Genomic DNA, 26,617 nt, shown 5'->3' with positions numbered 1-26,617 from the left:
TGCTCTTAAGACTTCAGGGAGTTCTCCTGGGGGTTCAATAGAAGTTTAAGGCAAATTTCATTAGGTGGACATAACTAAGTTTTTTAACCACAATTATGAAATAACCCTTAGGTTCTAAGGGTTGTACATAATTTTGACACCTTGGGGGCCATCTTGAGCCACCAGAGTAGGTCTGGCTCTAGAGCTTGGACTCCCCGAAGATGACCCTGGCTGCCTAAGATCTTCTGTGAGCACGGAGCAGGTGCCCGTCCTCCTGTCCTGTACACCATCATGCTCTTGTGGCCTCAGGGGGGCTCAGCTCAGTGGACGTGGCTTGCTTCTGGTGGACACACATCCCCCAGGCTGTGACCTCCACTGGATAACGGCAGAGCCTTCTTCAGGTTCTACAGCCCTCCTCACACTTAAGATCCGGAATGGATGACACCTCTGTCAAGTTTCTGGATCTGTTCGGCCCAACAGGGAAGAGTTCAACTGTAAGTTGGCCTATAAGTTGATCTTTGCCAACGATAGCAACTATTTGAATTGATCAGAATTTTCTTAATTCTGAATTCCACCCATGCAAAAAAGGAAACGATTAGATGCCGAGACTGAAGTACAAGACAAACAATCAACTATAATCTGTGATTTCAAATGCCTGTTGTCAAATGGGCCTGCTTTTCTTCTTTGCCGACTTAAGTGAATATTCTAAGTTTTAGCATGTGGAGTCATCTGTGTGAAACACATTGCCTGTACATATTTGTTTTGAGGACCTTGCACAGTATTTGCTTTGAAAAAAATGATTTTTCTTTTTAATAGTAGACAATTACTACTGGATCATTCTCGCCACTGCTGGGGCCTCCGCCTTTCGACGCTCACCCACCTTTCCCGTGGGCTGGCCCTCCACCTCCCCAGACTAGGGAGGCGAGGAAGTCTGAAGGACAGGGACCAGGCAGTCCTCAGACAGGACAGGACTAGCATGGGAGCAGACGGCAGGGGACCCACTTTCCTCTCCCTTTTCCCAAACAGGAGTCTTCCTGCCGGGGCTCTCGGCCTGCCCCAGTGTTCAGGCTGCTGTAACAAGCCACCACCGGCGATGGCTTCTGAAGGACAGTGCTTTCTCACAGTTACTCCCAGAGAGGCCCTCTCACTGGGAACACCTCCCTCAGGCCTCTTATAGGGCCACCAATCCCATCCTGAGGGCTTCACCCTCGTGACTCAGTCACCCCCAAGGGCCCTGCCTCCTACTACCAGCACCTGGGGGTTAGGATTTCAGCACATGAACTTGGGGGACACACACTAGTCCCCAGCAAGTGGCCTCCTGTGAAATCAGAATCGCTCTTCAGAGCTGTCTCTTTCTCAAAGGAATAACAGACAAAACCAGGTCTCTGAGCAGACCCCTGGATGCAGGTGGGTGTCCTTGGAGCACCTCCACCATGCTGGGAGCCCAGGCCACCTACAGCCTTGATGGCCACAGGAAGCTCCGCCCTCCCAGGCATCTGGGTCACTACCCCACCAGTGGGAGCTGATGCTGTCCAGACACAAGGGAGCAGTGCACATGCCTCCTGCGTCCACGGTACAGTCCAGGAAAGTTATCTTTGAGGAGAGGTGAGACTGGGGACTGCTTGGTACAGAATACCAAGGGGAAACAGGAAACCAGGAGAGCATGATGTGAACCCAGGCGGAAAACCACGTCCACGGTGCAGATGCTGACCGGCACGGGAAGGAGCCAGGACACTGTTGTGGTTGTGAGTCGTTTCAGGTGGTTGAGGGGGGCCCAGGGCTGGGGACTGGAGGGGCCCAGAGGGCAAGCCCTCTGCCCTCGGGCCCAGGCAAAGAAGGGCCTGGGGCCTCCCAGTGCTGACAGAATAAGACATTCAAAATGGTTACCCGCTGAGATGGGTGAAAGATCTCCTAGACACACAGGAGTGCAGACACATGTAGACACACCTACACACACAAGTGCCGTAGATGCATGTGTGTACAAAGTCCTCTTTCCACACTCCAGGCCCCAAGGTGAGCATCGCACTCTAATTCCACAGAGGTAAACGCGGGACTGATCTCCCCGCTTGGCCTGTGGGACGGGCTCCCAGGGCACTGCTGGGCCTCTTGCCCCTCACAGCACCCTCTGGCAGTTCCTGACTCACACTGGGGGCCTGGCAGGCCCTTTCCTGGCCCTGCCTTTTCAGAAGGGGGCAGGTGCCCTGGATGTCCCTAGCAAGTAGGCCCGGAGGAGACCCACACACTGCAGTCCTCACAGGACTCTGGAATTCAGCACGGTGGGCCCAGGAGATCCTGAATGGGAACTGCTTGCTCACAAGCCCGCCTGCAGCCCTGTCTTGGGAGCAGGAGTGCCAGTGTTTTGCATTTACAGATGACAGAGGACGACTGGCTGGATGAGCAGGGTCAACTCTCTGCTACCGAAGCTCCCTTTTCTTGAAAATGGAGAGAATCCTACTCCTGACCTCCTGGGGTACTGGGAAGGTTTGGGGTGGACAGCTTAGCCTTCTGGACTGCACCAAGTAAATGCTCAAGGGGGCCTGGCCATCATCCCCAAAGCCCATGCGGCCAGGCCGAACCAGGCCTTGTTCCTGCTCATCTTCCTCTGCCCCCACCCCATCCTCACTGCATGCCGGGGTCCTCATCTGCACACTGGTGTGGCTTAGGGGATGCCTCCGAGAAAAGAGAAGAAACATTTACCACGACTCCTATAAGATTAAAAAAAAAAAAAGCTCCCTCCCCCCCCCCAAAAAAAAAGCAGAGAATAACAAGTGTTGACAAGAACACGGGAAACCAGAGCCCTTGGGAGCTGTTGGTGGGAATGTAAACTGGTGCAGCTGCCATGGGCCACAGTGTGGCAGTCCCTCAAAAATGCATCCCAGATGACACATAATCCAGGAATGCTACTTTGGAATAAATACATGCTCCATAGAATTGGGAACAGGGACAGAAATAACTGCACTCAAGTTCACAGCGGCATAACTCACCATAGTCAAAATGTGGAAGAAAACAGGGTCCACGCAAGGATGGTTGAAGAAACAAAATGTGGTGTATGCATAAAATGGAATACTATTCAGTCATAAAAGGAAGTCATGCCATACAGAGGGGGCACTTGAGGACATATGTGTTGTGAAATAGACCAGTTGCTTATTCCCAGTAGCCGAGTACAGAATGGACCTAAGTGTCCACGGGTGGATGAAGGGATACAGAAGGCCTGTTCCACATGTGTGCACACGCACAATGTCATACACACACCACACAACCTCACAAAATACGTACACACGGTGGAGAGAGAGGTAAATGTGTAATGAATCATCATTCATCCTAAAAGAGAAGGACAGCTGTCAGTTGGGACAAGCTGAAGACATCCTGCTAAGTGAAGAGGCACAGAAGACAAGCATCAGCGGATTTCACTGACAGAGCCCTGAGAAGTCAACTCACGGAGCAGAGAGGAGGAGGACGGCCGCCAGGGGCTGGAGGAGGCGGAGGGGAGATGATGGCCGAGGTGTGCGGGTTCACGCCGAGGGAGGAGTGAGTTCTGGAGATCTCGTGGGGACGTGGTGGCTCTAGCTCATCATGGCACGCGATACACTTGAAATATGTTGAGGGATTTCTTCTCACCAGAGGAGAAAAATGCTAGGCACAGGGAGGGCCGTGTTCATGATCTTGACTGTGGCAATCCCTTCACAGGACACACCTCATCAAAACATCCTGTTAAAACCTCAGTGGAGCCGGGCAGAGGAAGCCGAGTTCATGAGGATCACCAAGGATCGCCTAAGGACCTCGGGTGCAAAGGCCTTTTCTTTCTTTCTTTCTTTTTCAATTTTTAATCCTAGATACATGAGCTTTATTAGGATGGTGATTCCACCACGATGTACTTTTGTTGTTATTGTTTTGCTTTAATGAAAATACAAAGCTATATTGAAAACATATAATTTGCCAATTTTCCATTTAAGAAAAGGTCAGTCACATACACAAAAATATGTACCCCATGATTTCCCTTCTCTGAGGTACCTGGAGTGGTCAAGTTCACAGAGGCGGGTAGAGGGGCTGCGGGGGGCTGGGGTGGGAGGGAAAGGTTCAAGGTGGACGGTGGAGGTGGCTGCACACAGCGTGAATGTGCTGAGTGCCCCCCGACCGGGCACTTCAACACTGTTCAACGACAGACTGATATCACGTCCACCTCACCACCCAAAGGATTAGTCACCACAGTCAATGTGGAATCGCCGAATCCTACTGCGTGGTCCCAGGAACTTACTCTTCACAGCCTTATGGTGCAGGTTGAAGGTCCCTATTTTACAGGTGGGACATGAACCTTAGTGGGGCTCACTGCCTTCCAAAAAAGGTTCCTGAACACAGGCCTGTCGGACGGATCCTGATGGCCCGCGCACATCCCACCTCTTCTCCAACCCAGTGTGGGGCCTTTGTGCCCTCCTCTCTCACACCCCCTGCTCAGTCAAGGCAGTGGCCCCGTGGTGGTCACCTGTTGAGCTGGGGATACCCAGCATGTAGCTCTCCAGCACCCCTGTGTTCAGTGGGCTGGTTTCTTGGCTGTCACATCACAACTTAGCTAGTGGCATCTTGCCCTTATTTTCAAACTTGTTTGCCCGCCATGCTGTAAAAACAGGAGGTTTGGAGAAGATCACTCAGGAATCCCTGGCACATAAAGGAAATGACCGTCTTCTTGGAAGCTCCCTATCCACCAGTGTCCCTATGTCCCTCCCATCAAATGGCTTCAGACTTGCAGAGGCCTTGTTGGGATCTCTTAGCATGCACTTCAATACTAGAAGCTGGGTATCTAGTCCATTTCTGTTGCTGTAACAGACTACCTGAGGCTGGGGAATTTACATAGGATGGAGGTTTATTTTCTCTAATGGCTATGGAAGCTGGGAAGTCTAAGAGCAGGGTGCTGCCCAAAGGCCTTCTGTAGCTTCAGTTCAGGGTGTTAGGGGCAAGGGCAAGGGCAAGGGGCGTGTGCAAAAGGGACAAAACACAGGGGTAGCTCCCTTTGTAACAACCCACGAAACTAACCCAGTCCCATGAGAACTAACCCAATCCGGTGAGGAAGGCACTGATCCCTCTCAACACCCTAACCTCTTCTCAAAGACCCCTCTTCCCAGCACCGCCACAACAGGGACAAACTTCACCCTGAGTTTCAGAGGCGCCAACCTGCGGCAGGTGGGACTGTAGGTAGGCCTGAGTAACCTCGATGTGTTCCAGAATGTTGTTGAACCTAGACCTGAGTAAGACGCAGAGGACATTTTGCAGGTGGATACATTTTATTTTATTTGGTTACTGAGGATTTAACCTAGGGGCAATTTACCACTAAGCTACATCCCCAGCCCTTTATATTTTTTATTTTGAGATAGGGTCTCACTAAATTGCTGGGGCTTTGCTAAGTTTCCCTGGCTGGCCTTGAACTCACAGTCCTCCTGCTTCAGCCTCCAGAGCCACAGGAATTATAGGTATGAGCCACCACAGCTGCTGGTACAGGTAGATGCAGTTTAAACAACCAACCCAATAAGTGCCTAGGCCCTACCAGGAAGCCTGGCTCAACTGGGGCTGAGTCAGCCTAACCTCCCTAGCACCCCCTCCTGCTCTACTCCCCAGAAAGATGCAGCTAGAGGAGTGATAAAGAACTTGGATGTCAGGAGTGTCCCTGAAAACCAAGACGATTTGGAGAGCTCTCCTGAGAGCCACATGTATCTCATAACTCAAGTCTACAAACAAGCAGGGAACAATCCTGAGACAAACCAGCTGAGTTCTGGGGGTCAGACAGATAGCAAGAGGCATGGCGAGGGGTCCCGCTCTCAAGGAAATGAAGCTTCGGTGGGAGGAAGAGACGTCGTTTCAGATGACAACAAACTCTGCCACCTCATAACACCGGGTCATGTGACAGAGCACGTGGGGTCTGGCTGGAGTCCCACTGTCCTGGGTCTTGTGCCGAGTGCAATGTGCACTTGCCCACTACAACCACCACATGAGGATCGGGGTCCACACTGAAGCCATCTGCAGGTCTACGGTACAATCACACACACAGCTGTGGAGCTGCATGGCTTCTGAGGTGACTCTGACCCCACTGCTGGAGGGAGGTGGAGCCAGCTGCAGTAGCCCCCAGGGGCCAGATCCGGACTGCAGGACCCCAAGAATGCATTGAAAATAAAGATTCCTGGAACCGACTCCTAAGTGTCTGGGTTCCTAGGTGGAGCCCGGGAGAGTACGCCTGTCCAGGCCGCTCTGGGCTCTAGCAGGCCTCGGGGCTGGTCTTCCTTGTTTCGGCTCCTTGTCCTGTGGAGCCCAAGACCTGCTGGTGACCAACTCCTGGCCACTGTCGGCAGCCCTAGAGCCTCTGCCCCATTCCCTCGCTGGCCCATGCCCACTGCCCTGATCCCATCTTGCCTCCAGCCTGCTCCACCTGCCAGTGGATGCAAACTTCTTAATAAGAACAACAGGACGTCTGCTAGGGATGAGTCAGGACAAGGTCATGTGGCTGCCACCCTGGCAGGCCTGTGGGGTCACCCAGCAGAAGTGGCCAGCCTTGGTGGCAGAAACGTCTCTGGGGTGAGACAGGGCGCCTGTCTGCAGGGGTTACGGGGCCAGCACCCTCCGGAGACGCTGATCCTATGGGGCAGTTCTACCCACCCCACCAGGAGTCTCTCCTGAAAGCCAGAGGCAAAGCCCTTCTGCAGGGCAGTGCTACAGGCCGGGGGTAAGCTCCACTCAGTGGCTCCAGAGGTGCCCGCAGGTGCTGGCAGTGGGGACACCAGCAGCCAAGGACCCATAAGATTCTAGCAACCAGTGAGAACAAGAAAATGGAACCGTCCACCAAATCCACCAGGCAGGTTTTCTACTGCCTTTTTCTATGTATGTTAAAGTCCCCCAAGAATCACCAAGGGACAAACAGAGCAGACACGAGGCCACAACAGAAGGCTGGGTCCACACAAAGGGCCTGAAAAGACACTCTTAATTTCTGGGCCTCAGTTTACCACTGAAGAAGGGGCATTATGGCATCCATTGCCTTCCCAGGGCTCCTGGTCAGGAAATCATATTACTTTCACCGCGGAGACCGCGGATTTCAGCTGGTAGCTGCTCTGTGACCTTGAGCAACACCCTGTTCCCAGGAGTCCTCACTTGCAAAAAGCAAATATTAGCAAAGGAGCATCAGGGCTGCTCCCCACTCCTGTGCTGCTGCTGTAGTGGCCAGCCACATGATCCAGGCCCCCTGCTGCTCTGAGACAATAGAGCACCCCTGTGTGCGACAGCTCTGCTGGGCTAGGTCATGTGGCAGAGAGCATGCCACACACAGAAAGGGCCAGTGCTGCACGACAGGGTTCAAGTTCACGGCCAGCCACTGGCTGATCTGAACAATGTGTCCTCATTGCATTCTGGCTGTAGCCAGTCACTGGGTCTTTCCACGTGTCCTTACCTTGTAAAAGGAGGGGGTGGGCAGCATGGGTGGTCTCAGAGACCCTGTGCAGCCTGACAGTGGGAACTCAAGGAGAAGGTGGCACTTCTGTGGACAGAACCCTCTGGCCATGATAAGCCCCTCCAGGGGACCTTTCAGGCCACTCCTTCTGATCCAGACCTCGCGGCAGGGAGGCCTGGTCCTGGGACTGAGGGGCTGACATCCACACATCCTCCTGGTGCACGCCCCGCGTGCAGGGTGGCCCTACCACTGCCCACTAGCTTTCTCTGGCCCCTCCAAGGCACTGCATGCACAGCAGCACTTGGGACTCTCTTCCAAGGCTGCGTGTCACCTTGAACACATCATTTCCTCTTCCACACTTCACTCTCTGCGTCCATTTATACAATGGAGGGGCAGGGCTTATTTTATTTCTAAAGTCTCTGAAGTCCCCGTGTGAAGAAACGCCCTGAGATCTCCAGCTGCAATCCCTGCTCCCTGCCAGCTGCGTCAACCCATCAATCATGGGCAAGATCACTCCTGGATCCTCAGGAGAAAGCTGGACAGGAGGGAGCCGCCTCCTTCCCTCCCAGACCAGGAGGCAATAAATGATTCATGTGCAGGAGGAGGGGCGGTCAGCAGCAGCAGCTCGGGGAAGACCAAGTGAGGCTTCAGCTGGGGACGTCCTCCTTCCTTCCCCTCCCCTCCCCTCCCCTCCCCTCCCCTCCCCTCCCCTCCGTTCCCTTCCCCTCCCTCCCAGCTTGGCTCCCGGAAACAGATGCGCCTAGACTGACCAGGCAGTGCTGGAATTTATCAATGGCTCGTTCTCTCTGGGAACAGCTTTCATTGATCAAATCTGATTCTAGCCTTCTGTTCCTGAGAATTCCCACGGGGACCAAGATTCACTTTCGCTGCCCTGTGGATAAGAATAACAACATCCTCCAGTCCACAATACTTCATTTTCTCCCTTTCATTTCCTCAGACAAACACCCCTCACCCAGGGGACAAGAAGCCAGGCCCTGGCCCCACCCAAGCAGACAGACGGGAGCTATTCTCTAGGTCCTTCTGCTCTCTAGAATCCAATGAGTGTGGAAGTGTGTGTACACTGGGTTTTCAGCTGGGCACACACGTGTGGGGGTGAGTGGGGATGGAACATAGGAAAATGGAGAGACGCTGAACCGCCAAGCTTCGAAGATGCAGTCTTCTTCTTTAACGTCCTTCTAACATTGCAATGACACTGTTTCATGAGAAATAAAGTGGGAAGTTGGGTGGGGAACCAAGGGGTCCAAGTCCAAAACCAGTCTGGTTGGTTGCTGGTGATTAATGAAGTGGGCAGCTTCAGGAGATGGATATGAGAGAAGCCATACCCCTCCTCTGGACATGGCCTTCCCTATTGGCTCAAGGGAAGCCGCCCCAGGGAAGTGAATGTGGAGCATCAGAGGTGCAGACAGAGTTCACGGTGAGTCAGTCTTAACTATTAACTCTCCACTGATGACCCCCGAAGCCAGGAGGCTCAAGTGTAAAGGTAGCTCATGGGCTATAGGCCCTGGGTGACAAACTCACCCATGTGCCAAAGTTCAAGTAGTGCACTGTCCAAGTATACAATTGTTAAGAAAGGGTGCTTTTTCACATTGCACACATGCAGCATCCTATCTGAGCGTGTGGGCAGGCACAGAGGGTCCAGGCTTCCTGGCTATTCCTTCAGAGCAGGAGGAGGGCCCTTCTACCCAGATGCACCTGGTAAAACTATCAGCAGGTAGGCATTCCTGTATCACAGCCCCTTACCCCAGCCATGCTCTGGACAGGACCTGCCCTTTAGGAAGCCCCATTCCTGCCCTCCCTGAGGGAACAACCTGGAATAGAGGCCTCATCTGGGAGGTGGGTGGGACGCAGGGCACAGAGCCATGGGGCAATTCACCAGGCGAGTGAGGGAAAAGCAGGGCTGCCAGGTGTGGCCCCCTGGAGCCCCGAGAGCTCCCAGGGGAGGGGCTGGCCTCTGCAGGCCTCCAGTTCGTACAAGGAAAGCACCCTTTTCTAAGTCGTGCAAAGGCAGAATCTCCGAATCTCTGCCCTGTAGAAGGGTGCCCCTAAGCACCACTTGTGGAGGCCACCGGGAGGCCATGGCAGAGCAGAGGCAAAGCGTGGGTGTCTGTGGGAAGGGGGTCAAAGAGAGAGCGCTTGACACTGTGCAGCACTGAGATGGCCCTCACCCAGGGGACCATGTGGGCGGGGGGCCTCCACACCAGGGCAGCAGTGGGGCAGAGAGCGGGCTCAAGGCCAACTCCAACCAGAACAGGGGAGTCACAGCCCAGGAGCAGGTGGGCGCAGATGAGAACCACCAGAGGCAACACCACAGGGAGGGGCTCTTGCTGGATGGACAGGATGCTTGCTGTAGGCAGGCGGGGATGCTAGGACACCTGGGGGCTGTGGAATGCGATCAGACATCAGGGTGGCATTTCCATGGAATCCTCTGCAGACTGGTCCCCTGCCTCCCAGTCCCGTATCCCAGGCCAGGTCCTCATACTTGCACTCATCTGCATGGCTGGGGACCTCTGGCGTTCACCAAAGGCTTTCCCTGAGAACACAGGCCTCATCTTGGAGGCGGGTGGGAAGCAGGGCACTTTCTAGAAAGACCTGCACAGCCTTACAGTGACCTCCCCAGGAAGGGGCAGCATGGCAGGCCCTGGAGTCCACTGCACAGGGAGCACGTGAAGCCACAGGGCAGAAACAGCCCCTCTGCAGCCCTGCCACCACGGATGTCCCCTCCATTGCTCTGTGCTCCAGCAGGCAAAGCCACACAGGGCAGCAGAGGTTGCTGCAGAGCCCTGCTCCTTCACTTGAGCTCCCCTGCTGGATGCCCCACCAGGAGACCTAGAGGAGACTCCAGCCCCCACCCTAGTCGGAGTTGTGCTCTGGGTGCTGGGGGTCCCTGAAGTGACTCCTTGTGGCAGGTGGATGGCCACAGACCTGGAGGTGACTCCTTGGAGCAGGTAGATGGGGACAGACCTGCAGGTGACTCCTTGTGACAGGTAGATGGGGACAGACCTGCAGGTGACTCCTTAGAGCAGGTAGATGGGGACAGACCTGCAGGTGACTCCTTATGGCAGGTAGATGGGGACAGACCTGCAGGTGACTCCTTAGAGCAGGTAGACGGGGACAGACCTGCAGGTGACTCCTTAGAGCAGGTATATGGAGGCCACTCCTGGGGGCAGGTGGATGGGGCAGGCTTGGGAAGCACCCTGCCACTCTCATCAGCCCAGGAAGGCAGAGAGAGCTGAGCCTGATTAAGATTCCCGGGGGATCCATGCCTGTTTTTTTATTTATGCATTTACTGGGAAGCTCTTTATTTACATTGCTGTAATTTACATTTCCCACAAGTTCCTTCCTTTCCAACTCCTTTCCATTCTCTGTGTTGCTAAACTACTGAGTTCCCTAGTTCCAAATGCCAGGGCTCACATGCTCTCCTGACTACCAGGTAAATGTTCTCCAAGTTCCCAGGGACATGTCTAGAGTGGGCACAACCTCTCTAGACCAGAGGCCCCCCGCCTCTCTACACCAACACTCTTGAAACATGACTTAGAGACACAAATGCCCCACAGCAATGGCAGAGAGAATTATCCTCACGATGTGCCTCTGACCGTGTGACTCGGCTTCCCAGTAACAGGAAGGACAGGGGGCTGGTCCACTGAGCTCCAGAGTCCAAGTGGCCATAGAAACAGTCACACAGGTGCAACAACGGACAACTCTGGTGATGTGGGTGACACCTGGCCACCAGGCTTGCTCTCTGAAACCCTTGGCCCTCCTTCCATGGGAAGGAGGTCATTAACCTGTCCCCGTCTGCCAATCCCCTGGGTGTCTTCCTGGAGAGGCACCTTCCCAGCCCCATGCAGGTGATCGTCAGGAAGAGGAAAGTCTCTGCATCCTCTTAACGCACTGCCTCACGTCTCCCTGTCCAGGTTAGCTCTGGTTATGCCAAGACTCCAGCCAAGGTAGATTGTATCCCACCTGGGTACCGCCAGCCCAGATCTGGGCCTCATCCTCCCCTGCTGATCCCCGCCCACAAACACCTCCTTTCTCCTTTCGTGGTCTCCCTACTGCCTGGCTTCACTCCCTCCAACCTGACTTGAGGAGCATCCACCTTTCCATCCTAAGCACGGCTCAAGTCAATCACACCACTGCTTGAAATCCTTTCCTCATGTCTCCTGTTCCCACCTGTTCCCCTAAACATCTTCCTGCCGGTTTCCTCCCCTTCCTGTGTCCTGCTTTCCATCCAAGCCAGGTAAGAATCGATGACAATGTCGGTTACTCTGCATAAGCCCCCATGGGCCCTGCTTTGTCTTTATCACACCTGTTACTAACTCACTTTCTAAAAATTCACTTCTCAGATCCTTTGTCTCTCACTACAATGTGCCCTCCGTGTCTTGTTCATGGTTGAGAAACAGGCCTGGGACATAGTCAAGGCTAAAAAAAAACACATGCTGCATGAATGAATGAATGACATTTACACAGTGTCCCAGTGTCCCCCTCTTCACATGGCGGCACCACAAGGGAGGTGCTGTTATGATCCTCATTTCACACAGATGAGAACACAGGCTTGACTAACTGCCACCCCCAGGCTGTCAGGTGTCACCATTGCTTCTGAGACCCCACCCCAATGCCATCTCCAGACCCTCTACCCCTGCCAGTCCTCTGTCTTCACCTCGTGCACTTGTGAAATGCCATCTCCTCCACAAAGCTCTCCTTGACTCCTACAAGACAGGAGCTTTTAATCATCTTTTAAAACCTTTTATGACATCCACATCTACCTTCTACTACCAAATGGGAACTCTGAGGACGCAATGCACGGACCTGAGTCAGCCCCGAGCTCATGGCGCAACTTACAAATAACAAGTGCGTAAGGAGTACTTGCTGGTCAAAGGCAGGAGAAGCTGGCTTTAAGATCCTTCGTTTATATCTTGTCATGCTGTGGCACATGTGTTACCCTTAATTCTAAATGACCACCCTTGTCCCTAACTTGTTTTATTCCCCTAACCCATCCTAGAATATTCCAAGACTGAAGGCCATTTAACAGCAAGGAGGTCATTCTCCCAGTTTAAGCTGCATCCACAGCACACAGCATGGGCTACATGGGATGGGGAGGGTGAGCCCTTCAGTAGGGAACAGAGACATTCCCTGTTTTTCCTGATTTTGAGAGAAATGTAAGCTCACCATGGGATGTTTAGAAACACAGAAAGTCATACAGGAGAAAGCATACCTGGAGGCTCCTTCAATCCCATCACCCTCACAGGTACAAGCACACCTGTCCTGGCCCGTGCATTTCCATGGACCTGCTGTATCCAAGGGACTTTCAGGCAAGGCCGCCTCTGAGCAGGCTGGCCTAGGATGGCCACTGGAGACCACAAGTGGTCCTGAGGACTTCACTACAGGAGGCGGGACGTCACTCCAGTCACTGCAGGGGGCCACGTTTCATGATAGAGAGTAGGGAACAAAGAGGGCAACAGGCTAGGAGAAGGTCTCGAGAGAAAAGTTTGTTACTCCAAGTTCCCAAAAGGAGGGGCGGGGTGTGCCAGGCCAAGCTAAAGGGCCAAGTGGGGCAGAACCGGCTAAGCCAGGAGGAGGGGGAGAGGAGGAAAGGGTAGGCAGGAGCCTTGATTGTGGCTTTGCAGAAAAGAACAGGTGAGACTGGCTGCACATCCGGAACCGCTGGTGGAAATGGTTTCAGTGCACTCGGGGGCTTGGGGCTGCAGCTCACTGTCTGGTACCTGCCCTGCAGGTGACCAGCACCCCAGAGTGTGAGAGCATCACCAAGGAGGTGATTGAGGTGTGGGCTGGTGTTTGAAAAGTGTGATGGAACTGGCTGACCCTGGGAGAAGCAGCCCCTCTCTCCAGGGCCAAGAAGCCCAGGTGTCAAAGTACCAGGATAGAGATGATGCAGGACATGGGGATACACCCCTCTGCGGAGGAGGTGTGCCCTGGCTCAAAGGGCAGGCTGTTAAACCTGGGCTTCCAGACCTCTGGTCACACTGGCCTGTGGCCAATTCTCCTCCAAGGAGATGTGCCCATGGGCCTTCCCCAGAGACAAGGTGTGCTCAGCCACCCAGCTGACCGCAGTCCTCAGCCCACCTCTGGGAAGGAATGGGCTCAGAGAAGTGAAGGAGTATGCCCTGGGCTGCAGTGAATGGCAAGACAAGAAGCTGGCTGGCCACGGTCCAGGGTGCCTTTAGGAGTCTCAGACTCAGGGGGAGGCCCTGCACCCGTAGCCAGCCCAAGACCCTCATTTTCCAGGTGAGGAAACTGTCAGATCATTTTCCAGGTAAGGAAACTGCCTGGATCCTCGATGACTCCTGGGCTCTTCCCACAGAGCAATCCTGAGTTATTCAAATGAACGTGTCTTTTTATCAATATGAGTAGTCCTTGTCATTATGGACAGAATCATTATCATCATTGTCCCAGATTTCACTCAAATGGAAAAATGAGGGTGGGTGGAGAGCCAGCTCTTGTCCTCAATGAAGAAAGGAAGCACGGGCACCCTCAGACCCAGAAGGACACTGGACTTTCAAAACTTCAGGTCAGGCAGCCAGGATCCTGGGTTAGAACAGCCTCAAGCTGCAAGGAACTGTGAGGTGAGCTCCTCTGCAGGGGAGGGCAAGGAAGCCCAACCAACCCTCCGGAGAAGAGGCCTAGAGCCCTGTGGTCAAGTGGGAGGCCCCAGAGACTGGCACAGTTGGAGTGAAAAGACACCAGGATCATGTTCTTCGCAGATTAAGGCCCAAAGCTTCTAGACTTCTCCCTGGTATCAGCTGCCCCCTCCACCCTGAGGGGTTCCTCCCTGACCCTCAGCACCCCCTGCACCCTCAGCACCTCCTCTGTGCAGCATTTTGAATGCCCCACCCACTCTGGGCCTGGCACAGCATGCCTGTCCTAAGGGATGCCTTCAGCAGAGGACAAGGCTAGTGGTTATTAAAAGCAACCATTGCTACCATTTTGCACCAACTCGTACCTGCCAGTCACCCCATGCTCATCTAACGGAGAGGAAACTGGCGGGGGCAGGACTGAAGTAAAAGGGCTCAGAGCCTCTTAATCAGCCAGCCCAGCAGGGGCAGGCCCCGCCCAGCTTCCTGAATTCCGAGCTTAAGGTGTGCCCAGCTGGCGTCAGGGCCTGGCGTCCTACCCAGGCGGTAAGATGTTGGAGGCAGGAGCTCTGGGCAACCCTATGGGCGCTCCTGGTCACAGAACGGAGCAGCGGGTGTTGGCTTCCCAGCGCGACGGTGCTGTGCCACGGCAGCCCCCAGATGAGCTGCAAGGACCCCTCTGCATCACGATGTGGAGGCAGGGCCCAGCTCGTCCCCGCACTTCGCAGGATGAATGAACGAAGGACACAAGCAGGAGGCCCGTCCCAGAGGCGGAAGGCTGGCGCTCGCCCTCTCCAGCCCAGGGGAGCAGAAGGGAGGCGCCCGCGGCCGCGTTGTGCGCGCCCTGGCCCCTGGCCCCCAGGCCAGGCGCATTGATCGACGTAGTGGCAGAGCCCGCGTCCGCTCTGCTTGGAGGGAGGCACCGCCCGGCGGGCAGCTGCGGAGCCATCTGCTGCGAGGGCGGCGGCGGCGCCCGCTCCAGAGTTTGTTTACAAACCCGGCTCTGCATGCGAGAGAAACACGGCTCCTCTTCCAGGCGCCCCAGTGCCAGGCGGGAGGAGGGGCCGCGGCCGGGGACAGGCCAGGCACCCCTCTGCACTCTGGCCCTATCCCACCCCACCCCACCCGAGCCCCTGGAACCACAGCGTCCAAACGATGAGAACACGTGAAGGCGGAGGTAATGCATGCAGTGGCACCTAATAAATGGTGCTGCTGGGTTTCACTGTCGGTATGGAATGAGTCAAGTGTTTTACAGAATGTCCTCTAGTCCAATTCCCTCGCCCCCAGCTCCGGGGACGGTGTGGGGGGGGAGATTCGAATTCAGGCAGGAAAAACCACCCACTTAGGAAAAATAAAAGCATTCTGAGGCAGCGCACTTTCGATGTTGCCCTTTTTACTGCCATTTCCCCTGCAGCCACCAGCCCAGGTGGGTCAGAGCTGGGGGGGGGGGCGTGACAGGTGGAGATAGGGAGAATAACCCCAATTTCTAGTCTGGGGAGATGGCTTTTGCCTGCAAGTAAAGACTGGACTCTCGGGATCGTCAGGGCTTTGGACAGTGACTACTGAGAGCAGGCTTGGAACAGCCAGCCTGGCAGTGGGCAGAGCCTTGGCCCTGCTTTCCCCTCCAGGCTCCTCCAGCACCTCCCCGATTCCTATACAACACCTGGATCCACATCTGCTTCCTCTGCAACCCGGAAGTGGCCTGGTGGTGCCGATTGGCAGTAAGTGGAGTAAGGGAGGCATGCTCCTGGTACACCCATAAGGGCACAATCATAGAAACCCCTGACCTGGATTCTCCAGTGCTCAGGGGCTTGAGTATTGGTTGGTTTGGATATTTTCCTGGATACAAAGGATGGAAGAGGTTGCAAAGTGCTAACACTTTCTGCCCACCAAGGAGCTGCTGTTCTGGGAAGGAAGACAATGAGTAAGATCTACTGCTAGTCTACCCAGCTACTGTGTGCCAAGCTCTAAACTCCGGGTTTCTGGGGGCAGTTCTCGTGGTAAGTACTTGTTGGACACCCACTGCACTGGGCTCTGAGGAAGAAGCAGAGAACAAGTGTTGTAGACTAAGAAAGACGTTGAAAATAATTCCAATAAACACAGGTGTTATATGGGAAATACCTCTTTTGATTCTAATACCAGCTTTGTTTACTACCCTGAACAATGATACTATTATCCTCATTTAACAGACAACAGCCCAGAAAGAAGGAACAACTTGCCCAAGATCTCCAAGGCAAGGCTGGGAGCCAGGTTCAGAGCCTGTGTTCTGGCTGCAGTGTCTGCCAAGGCGAGGGGTTGGAAATGGCCCCGTTTCCTAGTCCAGACTGAATCAGCAAGGCTGGGGTGCTGTGACCCCATAGCCCCATGAATGCTGGGGATTTCTGGCTAGAGCTAAGGCAGAATAGGAGCCCACTGGCAAAGCCCTGTTTTAAAATTCTGAAGCATTAAAATGGGAACAGACACTTTGACTAGGAGCAACCACCCAACTATCCCACTTGGCAGAAGCACAGGTCCCTCAAAGCCACCCTGAGTCTGGGGGAGTCCCCCTCAGTACAAATCTGTTCATTCATTCAACACACACTCTGAAAGACAGCCCTGCCCAAGAGGACTCCAAATCCCAATCAGGGAGATGGAAACACTCCCCCCACCCACACACACACAAAAGGCTGGGGCAGCTCTGTCCAGGGTGCTGATGATGCCCAGAGAAGGAATGGGAATTCAAAATCCAATCCCTCGTCCTGGAGCAAGGGGATGCGCAGAACAAGCCCATTAAAGCCTACTTGGCCCAAAGATGGAGGAGGAGGAGGGAATCGGGCAGATGGGGAGAGAAGGCAGGAGCGCTGCAGGCCCTGGGGGCAGGGACTGCATCGGGAGCCCTTCAAGAGAGTCTGTGAGCTCGGGTCAGGCCAGGACACGCCAGGAGGAGTGGCTGTTGCTGCTCTCAGCTCCCGCCATGTCCCTTGGCCACGCTCCTCCCTCTGAAGAGCAAGCAGGAATCATAACGGGGTGAAACCAGGACAGCGGCAGCTAGTGCATCCAGGGCAAAATAATGTGAAAACACGTAATTTCGTGGAAAAGGCCGGGGAACCAGGGTGCTGAGAGGCACCAGACATGACAGCAGACAGCAAATAAGAGCAATCTGAAGCAAAGGCGGGGCGGGAGGAGAAGCTGTGTGCCAGGGCCCGGTCCTGCCACACACTGGGGAAGCTGGTCACAAGGAGCAACACACTTCAACATACCCAGGAAGTCCACGCACTGGTGAAAGCTGTGGAGCTGCAGGCTTCTGAGGAGGGCCAGGGGGCAGCTGTGCCCTGTGATCTATAAGCTGAATGTGTGTAAATAGAATCAGACCTCCTCTTAGGCCGAGGCCTCGATCTGTATGTCACTTCACTTACCAGCCCCTCTCCCTCAGCAGCCTCACGAGACGTTCTAAATCAAACGTGCAGGCCCAGTACCTCCAGCTCCACATGGCCAGAAGGCACCTACGTCCTCAACGCCATCTCTCCTCTCCACACTGGGTACAGCATAGAATCCAGAAAAAAGGGATGATTGGCTAATTAAATGCACTATGGAGGGGTAGTTTATCAAAGAATCCTGCCATCATGCACATTATTACCCTCCCATATGATGTGGTGTTAAAAGTTTGAGATCATTTATTTTATCAAACAAATTCTTTTTTGATATAAACCACTATATACCTTCAAAACCCTTCCCCCGTCTACCGGGGCACACAGCAGGACTGCATTTCCCAGCCTCCTCAGCAATGGGGGCCCATATGACTGAGTTCCAGCCAGTGGGAAGTGAGTGAAAGTGAGCGTCTCTCCCAGGCCTGGCCCTAAAATCCTCCCATGAGTACATTCTCTTCCCCCCCAAACTGGCTAGAAGTGAACTCCAGTGTTCTGAAAATGGAGGATGGAGTACCTGGTTCTTGAATTTCCACATGGAAGGTCGCCCACATTTATGCTCTATGTGAACAGGAGATAAACTTAAGCCCTTCGGAGATGGTGTCATTTATCTCTTATTGCACCCAGCATTAGCCAGGCTGGGTGTGTACAGGTCAGGGTCACTCTGAAGGTAGCGGGAGGGTCTGATGTGGGAAACATCTCCAAGACAAGGAATTCTGAGAGTTCCTGGTACACTTGGCTCAGTGACAATTTTGGAACTCTCCCTCCCTTCCCCTCGCTCCCCTCCCCACTGTCAACTTGGACATGGCTTCCAACACCCTGAAACCATTGTCCACTAACTCCTCCCCACAGGAGAGGGCTGTTCTGCCAGATGTGGATTTAACTGAAGGCCCCAGGATTTTTCAATTAGCGATTGAGTGAACACGTCTTTCCCCTCAAACTTTTTCCCTTAATCTTCTGAATTTGCCGCTGGATGTGACAAAAGCTTTCTGTGTGCTCTGCTGTCCCCTGCCACCAGCCCCATTTCCTGCCAGCTCCTCAGGCTCTCTTTTGCAGCACTGTCCACCAGTCCTTCCATTTAAGCTCTATTCTGCCCTCCCCGCCCCCGCCGCCATGCCTCACTTCTGTGTTGCCTCTTCAAGCTCTCCAGCCACTTGCTGCTGTGCCCCGGTTCCTATTTCTTTTCTAATAAATGGTTTCCTTCGTCTCTCACGCGTTTCCTTCCTTCCCAGAGCTCCAACCACAACCCCACTGATCCTCAGAGGTGTGCTCCCGCCCCATTAATCTTTCAGCTGGGAGAGCTCAGGCCTCCCTCCCCTTCTGCCCACCTCTGCCTAGTTACGTGGAGCCAGCTGCGCAGGGGAGGAGGAGCCTGCTGGGGGGTCGCCTGGCACCTCCAGATCTCCCTCCTGCCAAGGGAACAGCACTGTCCCTCGAGGGATGGCAAAGAAGCTCCATAATTTATGGGGAAAGAAAGTGCTTAGTCAAAAGTACACTGCAAGAATTGTCGGTTCTCATCTTTTACCTCTTTAAACATTCCATTTTCTGCCATCTTAACAAATATGGGTTAACCTCCATCAAGGTTCCTTGTAGGTTTCAAAGACTTGCCTAGCTATTCCCTTTTTCCTCCAGGTATTTATAGTTCTACTTCCAAAAAGAATTGTGAAATTGTGATAGCTCACCATAGAAGGCACATAAATAATAAAATAACTTATAACATGAAAAGAGTATGAACCAATTAAGGAACTGACAAGATTCATGGACACACATATCGTAGGCTAAGGATACATACTTATTGTCACTGAGCAAAAATTAAGCCCCATGTCTCAGTGCAACTAGAGTCAAAGACAAAGAGAAAAGCAAAACAGAGTAAGGAAGGTCTCAGTGGTTAACAGCAGAAGGCACACGGTGCACGACAATGCTTTGCTACTCTGGTAGTAAAGTCTTTGAAATACTTTAAAAAATTTTTTTTACATCCTGTCTTTAGCATAAAGTAAAGAAAGAATCATTATCATATAAATGAAGACAAGAGCCATGCTCAAGGGGGACGCCTGTGTGGAAGGGGGAATATTTCCAAGCCTCTCTTCAAAGGCTGACCGCCATGGTGGAGCACCTGGCACCAGCAGAGGGGTCACATGAGAGATGACGTACTGACCTTTTCATCACAGAGACGATTGCTGTCCTACTATGAACTCAAGACAGGAAGCTGTCCCACGGGTCTTGTCAGCTTCTGCATTCTTCAGAAAGAACTTTCCAAGGGTTCAATCATGTGCGCCTCAAGATCACCATCCAATGGCAACGTCATGCTGTCCAGCTTCTGCCGCAGGGTGCACCTCCCCTATCTTCCGAGGCAGCTGGCATTTGGGTGCCCATGGCCTCGTCCACCTGTTTTCCTTTCATTCCACTTGTATTTTTACTTAACAATTATTTGGGTTTTATTGGCGGACACAACATATTTGTTTGTATGTGGTATTGGGGATCGAACCCGGGCCGCACACATGCCAGGCGAGCGCGCTACCGCTTGAGCCACATCCCCAGACCATTAACAATTATTTGTTATCCTCCAAAATCCCAGTCTTGATACGTTAGTAGCCTTTGGCAACATTTTCATCCCTTCCTGCTTGTGAAGGACTTCCTCCTTCCTCCATTCCACCCAGATTCCATCTCTCCCTCCAAGCCCAGTTCCAGTCCCATCTCCCCCTCGGAGCCTTCCCTGGCAAACTGACCTTGAACCCAGACTGTCAACAGCCGCAGAGCACTCAAGTTGCTCCCACCATATGATCACAGCAGCTGTCCTCAAATAGATGTTTTTAGTGGGTGCCCCATAAATATGGCAGCAGGACTGAGCTTTGGACCCAAGAGAGCCAGGCAAGTACCTCTTCAAGTTTCTGCTGCAAAGGGGTGAGGTGATGAGGGGAATGCTGCCTTGAATTCCCGCGTTTCACTTCCACGTTCCCTGGGGTCAGTGACATCTGTGTGGCCTCCCTCACAGCCTCAACCTGGCTTTCTCTGCTGCTTGCATTCTGCACCCTGAAGCACTCGCCCACCCCCGGAGGGTTCCTTGGCCACTGGTAGCTGCTCTGGTCCCTCAAAGACCCTCTTTGTTCCTCAGCGTCTGCCATGGCAGGCTCCTCCCAGCACCCAGGGTGTGGGTGGCCTCTGTTGCTGATCACTATTCCCCCAGTGGCCTTGTCACCTGCTCATTCCACACACCCTTAGTCTCCACTTTCCTCTGCCCCACTTCTCTGCTTCCTCCCATTTCTGGCGCATCTTCAGGAATAAACTGATGCTCTCGTCCTCATATGAACATTTTGTCTATTCCCGTTTTTGAACATAAGTCACTGAGTACCAGACTGCACAGGGACACAGCGCTCCATTCCAGCCCGGTTCCACCAACTTAGAGCTTCTGTAACTTTGGGAATGTGGCTTCATCTTGCTTTTTCTTTTTTCTTTTTTTTTCTTTGTGCTAGGATCGAATCCAGGGCATTTAATCACTGAGCCACATCCCCAGTCCTCCCCATTTTTAAAAACAATTTTGTATTTTGAGAAAGGTTCTCACTAAGTTGCTTACAACCTCAATAAGTTGCTGAGGCTGGTCTCGAACCTGTGATTCTCCTGCTTGAGAAGCACACCAGAGCTGCAGGTGTCAGCAAGCTGTGGGTCCCAGAGCCCACACTCCTGGACAGGAGGGACATGGTGTACCAAGGGACATGGGAGTGGCCACCTCCCCTCCCTGGATGGGGCTCCACAGGTGTGTGCAGAAGTTCCAGCAGAGAATGTGCTGTGAGGAGAGGACAAGACCCCAGGCCAAGCCCAGGGCAAGGGGAGGGCTGTGTGGCAATAGCAGAAGGCCCACGTGAGTGGCGACCTGGGGTGCAGAAAGCGTGGAGAGACATGGAGAGACGTCAGAGGCCGGCAGGGGAGGGGACAGGCGTCTGTCTGCACGGGACGGGATGTACGACACAGGCATCTGAGTCATCCTGGCTGCGGAGGAGGTGGCTCTGACTCTCCCAGCAGGGGAAAGGGCAAGAGCCCAGGGTGGCAGCTGGAGGTTCTAGAATAGACCTGCCTTGCACTTGCCTCCCTCTGTGGGTTCCCTTGAATTCCAGACACCTGGGCCAGCCACCATGGGCAGAGTGCCGTGGGTGACCATGACCCAGTCACCTCCCCTCTGAGCATCAGGGTCCTCTTCTAATATCAAAAGCACGGAACTGGATGATCCCCGAGGTCCCCTTGAGTAGTAACACTCTGCCATTCTAGATGGGCTGCTGGGCTTCTTAACTACATCCGACACAGCGGAACTGTCTTACAGACCACGCGATGGCAGATGTTTCTTTGAAGGTGTGTGACAGTCCCCCATCACGCTGGCCCTGTGCTTCTCTTCTTGTACATGCTTATGGAGGTAGGGTTGGCAGTTTGCCAGCAGTCAGTTTCCTTTTCTTCCTGGGCCCCAGCTCCCCAGAACTTCCAAAGAGCAGAAAGTGGCCACATGGCTGGGTGCAGAGAGTGGGACCAGAGTCCATGTAGTCGGTCCCACATTCAAGAGAAGAGGCAGACATGGATCCCAGATTGGATCCTAGAACTAATGACTGTGAAAACCACTGAGTCCAAATACGGTTTAGAGTTCAGTTAACAGCGGTGGCCCAATGCTGTTCTCGCAGTGGTAACAAGCACACCACGTCACCGCAGGGTGCTACTGTTAGGAAAGCAGGCACAGGGAATAAGTGAACTCTATTGTTCTAAAATTCTTCCAGAATAAAAAGCTGATTACTGTGTATGGACAGGCCTGTCCCCTCTCTCGTGCCCCACCTGCCAGCTGGCTGCAGGTGGCAATGGCAGAGATGAGGCACGCCTGGGAGGGGAGCCACCCAAGCGAGTACGTGCTATGGGCCTGCGCCACTGAGCCACGGGGCCCTAGCACCACAGCTGCCCTCCACTAGGTGATACACTCATGGCTGCACTTTTGACCCTGTACTGCAAGGCTGTGCGTCTGTCTGCTGCTTGTCTGTTCCTTGATGGATTCTGAGCACCTGGCCTCCGAGCTCCAGGGTCAAGTTCTCCTTCTGCTGTGTCTCCAGTGCCTGCCTCAGTGCCTGCCTCCACGGCAGTTTGTCAATTTGGAAAAACTGCTGCATCTGAACAGCCTCGTCTAGTCCGTCTGCTCTTTGTGCTCTCAGAGTATGGCAGGCTGAATGCCCTAGGGCCGTCCTTGGCTCTGCCAGGAGGGGCTCTGCCGCTTTACCAGTCCGAACTGTCACAGATGAAGAGGCCTCATGGCCGCCTTCCGCCAGAGGCAGCCTGGCACTGGAGATGCGTGGGAGGCTCGGGTTGTCCTGAGGCCTGAGAGGGGCATTCCTGGCACATGGTGGTGGGGGCTGGGCTGGCTTCATACCCCTTAGTGAACAACAGTCCCCACATGAGGAACGACCCTGCCAGCTGCCACTAGTGCCCTGACACCGCCGCTCGTGGTGCCGACCCTCCTCGTGCCATTTCTCGCGTGTTCTTGCCCTCTGTGCCCTGCCATCTGCTGAAGTCCTCCTGTTCCCTGCCTCACAGTGCCTTCTTCCTCCCTCTCTCCAGCAGCCTCAGCAGGGATTGGCAGCCTCCAGCAACCCTGAGTGGTACAGCCTGGGACCTCTTGCCCACGCACTTGTGGGGACTTGGCGAGGGGCAGTGTGGCTTCTCTTCTGCATGCAAATAGCCCCCACCCACAACGCTTCCTCCTGGGAAAGACTCCACAGAACAGCACCCTGCTCCTGACAGCAGGAGGCCAGGAGTCCTATAGGAGCACAGGCTCCCCAGTCACTAGCTCACAGGGCAAGGCTTTGGGACACACGTGGGTGGCCACCTCTTCCTGGCAGGTTGGTTGCATTCCTGGAGCAGGATCATGGGAAAGTGAAGGCTTGTTCATGGATACCCGGGCCCATTCTCAAAGCTGGGCCCTGGTTGCAGGATGCTGCAAGAGGCACACAGGTCCTCAGAGGGGAGGTCCACCTTCCCACAGCTGTGTGCTCCCCATCTGCAGTGTCCTGGAAGTGCTGAGGAATATTACAGACACAGAACAAGCGTGGTTACAGGGGAACTGTGGATCTCCAAGACCCAGGTTAGTCTCAACCCCAGGCCTCAGCACCTGGCTGCATTTGGAGACAAGCCCTTAAAAAGGTAATTAGGGGGGCTGGGGATGTGGCTCAAGCGGTAGCGCGCTCGCCTGGCATGCGTGTGGCCCGGGTTCGATCCTCAGTACCACATACAAAGATGTTATGTCCGCCAATAAATAAAAAATAAACATTAAAAATTCTCTCTCTCTCCTAAAAAAAAAAAAAAAGGTAATTAGGTAACATGAGGTTAAATGGCCCCTGATATAAGCTGACTGATGTCTGTATAAGAAAAGGAGATTAGAACAGAGACACTCAGAGAGAGGACCTTGTGGGGACACTGTGAAGAGACAGCCATCCGTAAGGCAAGGAGAGAGGCTGTTTTAGTTGGGATTTTTGTTTGTTTGCTGCTGTGACCAAAAGACCTAACAAGAGCAATATAGGGGAGAAAAAGTATATTTGGGGTTCACAGTTTCAGAGGTCCCAGTCCATAGACTGCCTACTCCATCTGGGCCTGAAGTGAGGCAGAACTTCATGGCAAAGGAAAGCAGCTCAAGATATAGCAACCAGGAAGCAGAGGGAGGGCTCTGCTCGTCAGGGACAAAATACATACCCCAAAGGCACACCCCCAGTGACCCGGCTCCTCCAGCCAGACCCCACCTACCTACAGTTACACCCAGCTAATCTGTATCAGCAGATCATTGCACCTCCAAACCTTCTTGCACTGTCTCATACATGAGCTTTTGGGAGACACCTCATACCTAAATCATGGCAGAGGCCTGTCCATGCCTTAATCTTGGACTCCAGCTTCTAGAACTATGAAAAAGATAAATTCATTTTATTGAAGCACACTAATACGAGGTCCAGGGTCAAGATGGGACTCAGGAAAGAACTGTAAGGTGGCCCAGCACTCCCTATCTCCCCTGGGGAACGATCCACACACACGTCCTCTCTTTCACTCATGTTTCCTTTACCAACACCATGTCCCCTGAATGTATGCATGAGGCCATGGAACTCAACCAGATCAAGCATCTGCTCCCTCTCACCCTCTAAATAAAAAGCTTAAAATCTAGTACAACAAGACAGACATTGTCACAATTGACACAGAGAAAACATACAAGTTTTAAATACAATGTGTCCAAAGCCAGTTTAATATTAATTATTTGAACCCAGGATGCACTTCCCCAGTGGCAATGAGCTCTGCTGGCTGCGTCCCTAGCTGACACTCTGGCCCCAGTCAGCTGCTGACTCGAGGTAGCACATAACCTTCACAGGCAGCACTGCCCTCTCATCTGCCCTTCTGTGAGCTAGTCCAATCCCTGGAGAGGCAGCAGGGCTCCTTTCAATGGCCACATTTCAAACAGGAGTCCAGATGCTAAGACAGAATTGGCACTTGCTCAAGGTCATGCATCTTACACAGGTGGAGCCATGGGCCCCAGTCTCCTGTGCCCCAGCTCAGTTCCCCACGGTGCCCCTGGACACTGGGTGGAGAAAGCACAGGCCACCCTCAACAGGCAACAAGTGTGTCCAGGTGGCCAGAGGGCTGGACATCTGTGGCCAGCCTGTCTGAACTGTACTAGGGGTTACCTGCCAAAGTTGCCCCAACATCCAAAGGAACCTGAGGGTAACATATTCCAAAATTAGATTCCTAACCATATTTTCCTGGGAAGGGTAATGGCTGGTTAGCTCATGTGACCAAGATCCAGAATCTTCCTCAGAATCCTAGCACTATGGGATTCAGGATCACATGCACAATCCCACCCGGCAAGCAATAACTCAGGGCTGCGGTGAGCCCTGGAGTTGTGCTTCAGAGTCACATAGGTGCTAGCACTGCGCTCACTCTGTGCAGTTATTTATAGAGATTATTTCAGAGACACATCTTGTCCACAAAGAATTCACGCTCAAATGCTGGAGGGTCAGCGGGGGGTGGGGAGTGGGGATCATACCTGAAGGACTGCTGTCAAAGGCACAGTGGGATGTGCCCTGAGGTGACACGGTCCTAGGACAGTGCCCTGAACTCAGACACTCTGGTAAACGTTCCGTGTTCATCTGAAACAGCCCAGATTGTCTTCAGCTGTAACATATGCACCAATCAATATCAAAGATGAATTAAAATGATGAAAATCAATCCCGAGGCCAGTTTTTCTTTCCAGACCAAAAATTTTCATCAATAATACAAAATTAAAAGATGCCACTGGATTCTGATACCTGCACTGCACATAGTTCAATCACAGGTTGTGCAAATAGATTAAGGAGTGGAAAACTTTGCCAAGAAGCTGTGCAGGGGCCTTTGGCAGACTGAGAGGAAGCAGGATAGAGCACAGAAGTCCAGAATGCAGCCACAGCCCTGGAGGCAGACGGTCCAGTCCAGGCGCAGAGCCCAGGACCCTATTGCCCCTCTTTAGGATGGGAATCCAGGCAGTAATTCTAGAATACACCAAGGAAAAAGCCAGACAAAGAACACCCAGTGGTCTGTGCAGCTGGTGTGAAGACGAGAACTAAAAACAAAACTGTGGAAACACAGATTTGGGTGACGTGGTGGATGGCTAGGAAGTGTTAGTTGCTGAAGGCATTTAAGCAGGTAGGTAAGACATTGTTTTTGTCTTTATTTTTTTGACACTGGAGATTGAACCATTGAGCCACATCCCCAGCCCTTTTTATTTTTTATTTTGAGACAAGATTTTGCTAGGTTGCTGAAGCTGGCCTTGAATTTGCAATTCTCCTGCCTCGGCCTCCCAAGCTGCTGGGATTACAGGCATGCACCACTGTGCCCAGCCAAGGTAAGACTCTTAAAAGGAGGTTTGGGTGGTTCTTGGGAAAGTGGGAACTAGGGAGCTAGGACACATGGAGCAGCAGAAGCTATGCTCAAACCTATCCCTCTACCTCAGGGTCCCCTCTCCCCACCCCCAAACCCCACTCCCACTGTCCAGTCTGTGGCAACTGCTGAATTTGGTGACAATGATGATGTGGCAGCAAGATGTACCCTGCAGGGGCTGGGGATGTGGCTCAAGCGGTAGCGCGCTCGCCTGGCATGCGTGCAGCCCGGGTTGAATCCTCAGCACCACATACAAACAAAGATGTTGTGTCCACTGAAAACTAAAAAATAAA

At 53.3% G+C, this 26,617-nt stretch overlaps 1 protein-coding gene across 1 annotated transcript in view; it reads right to left on the bottom strand.

The window, feature by feature from the left end:
• The window catches only part of Xkr6 (XK related 6), a 234,203-nt gene that overhangs the window by 105,021 nt on the left and 102,565 nt on the right, over positions 1-26,617 (bottom strand). The window lies entirely within an intron of this gene.

This window comes from Marmota monax, unplaced genomic scaffold, assembly GCF_021218885.2.
Source record: "Marmota monax isolate L192 unplaced genomic scaffold, Marmota_monax_Labrador192_F-V1.1 WCK01_AAM20220418_F8-fsc00288, whole genome shotgun sequence".
Classification (NCBI taxonomy): domain Eukaryota; kingdom Metazoa; phylum Chordata; class Mammalia; order Rodentia; family Sciuridae; genus Marmota; species Marmota monax.
This window is presented reverse-complemented; position numbering and strand designations above follow the sequence as displayed.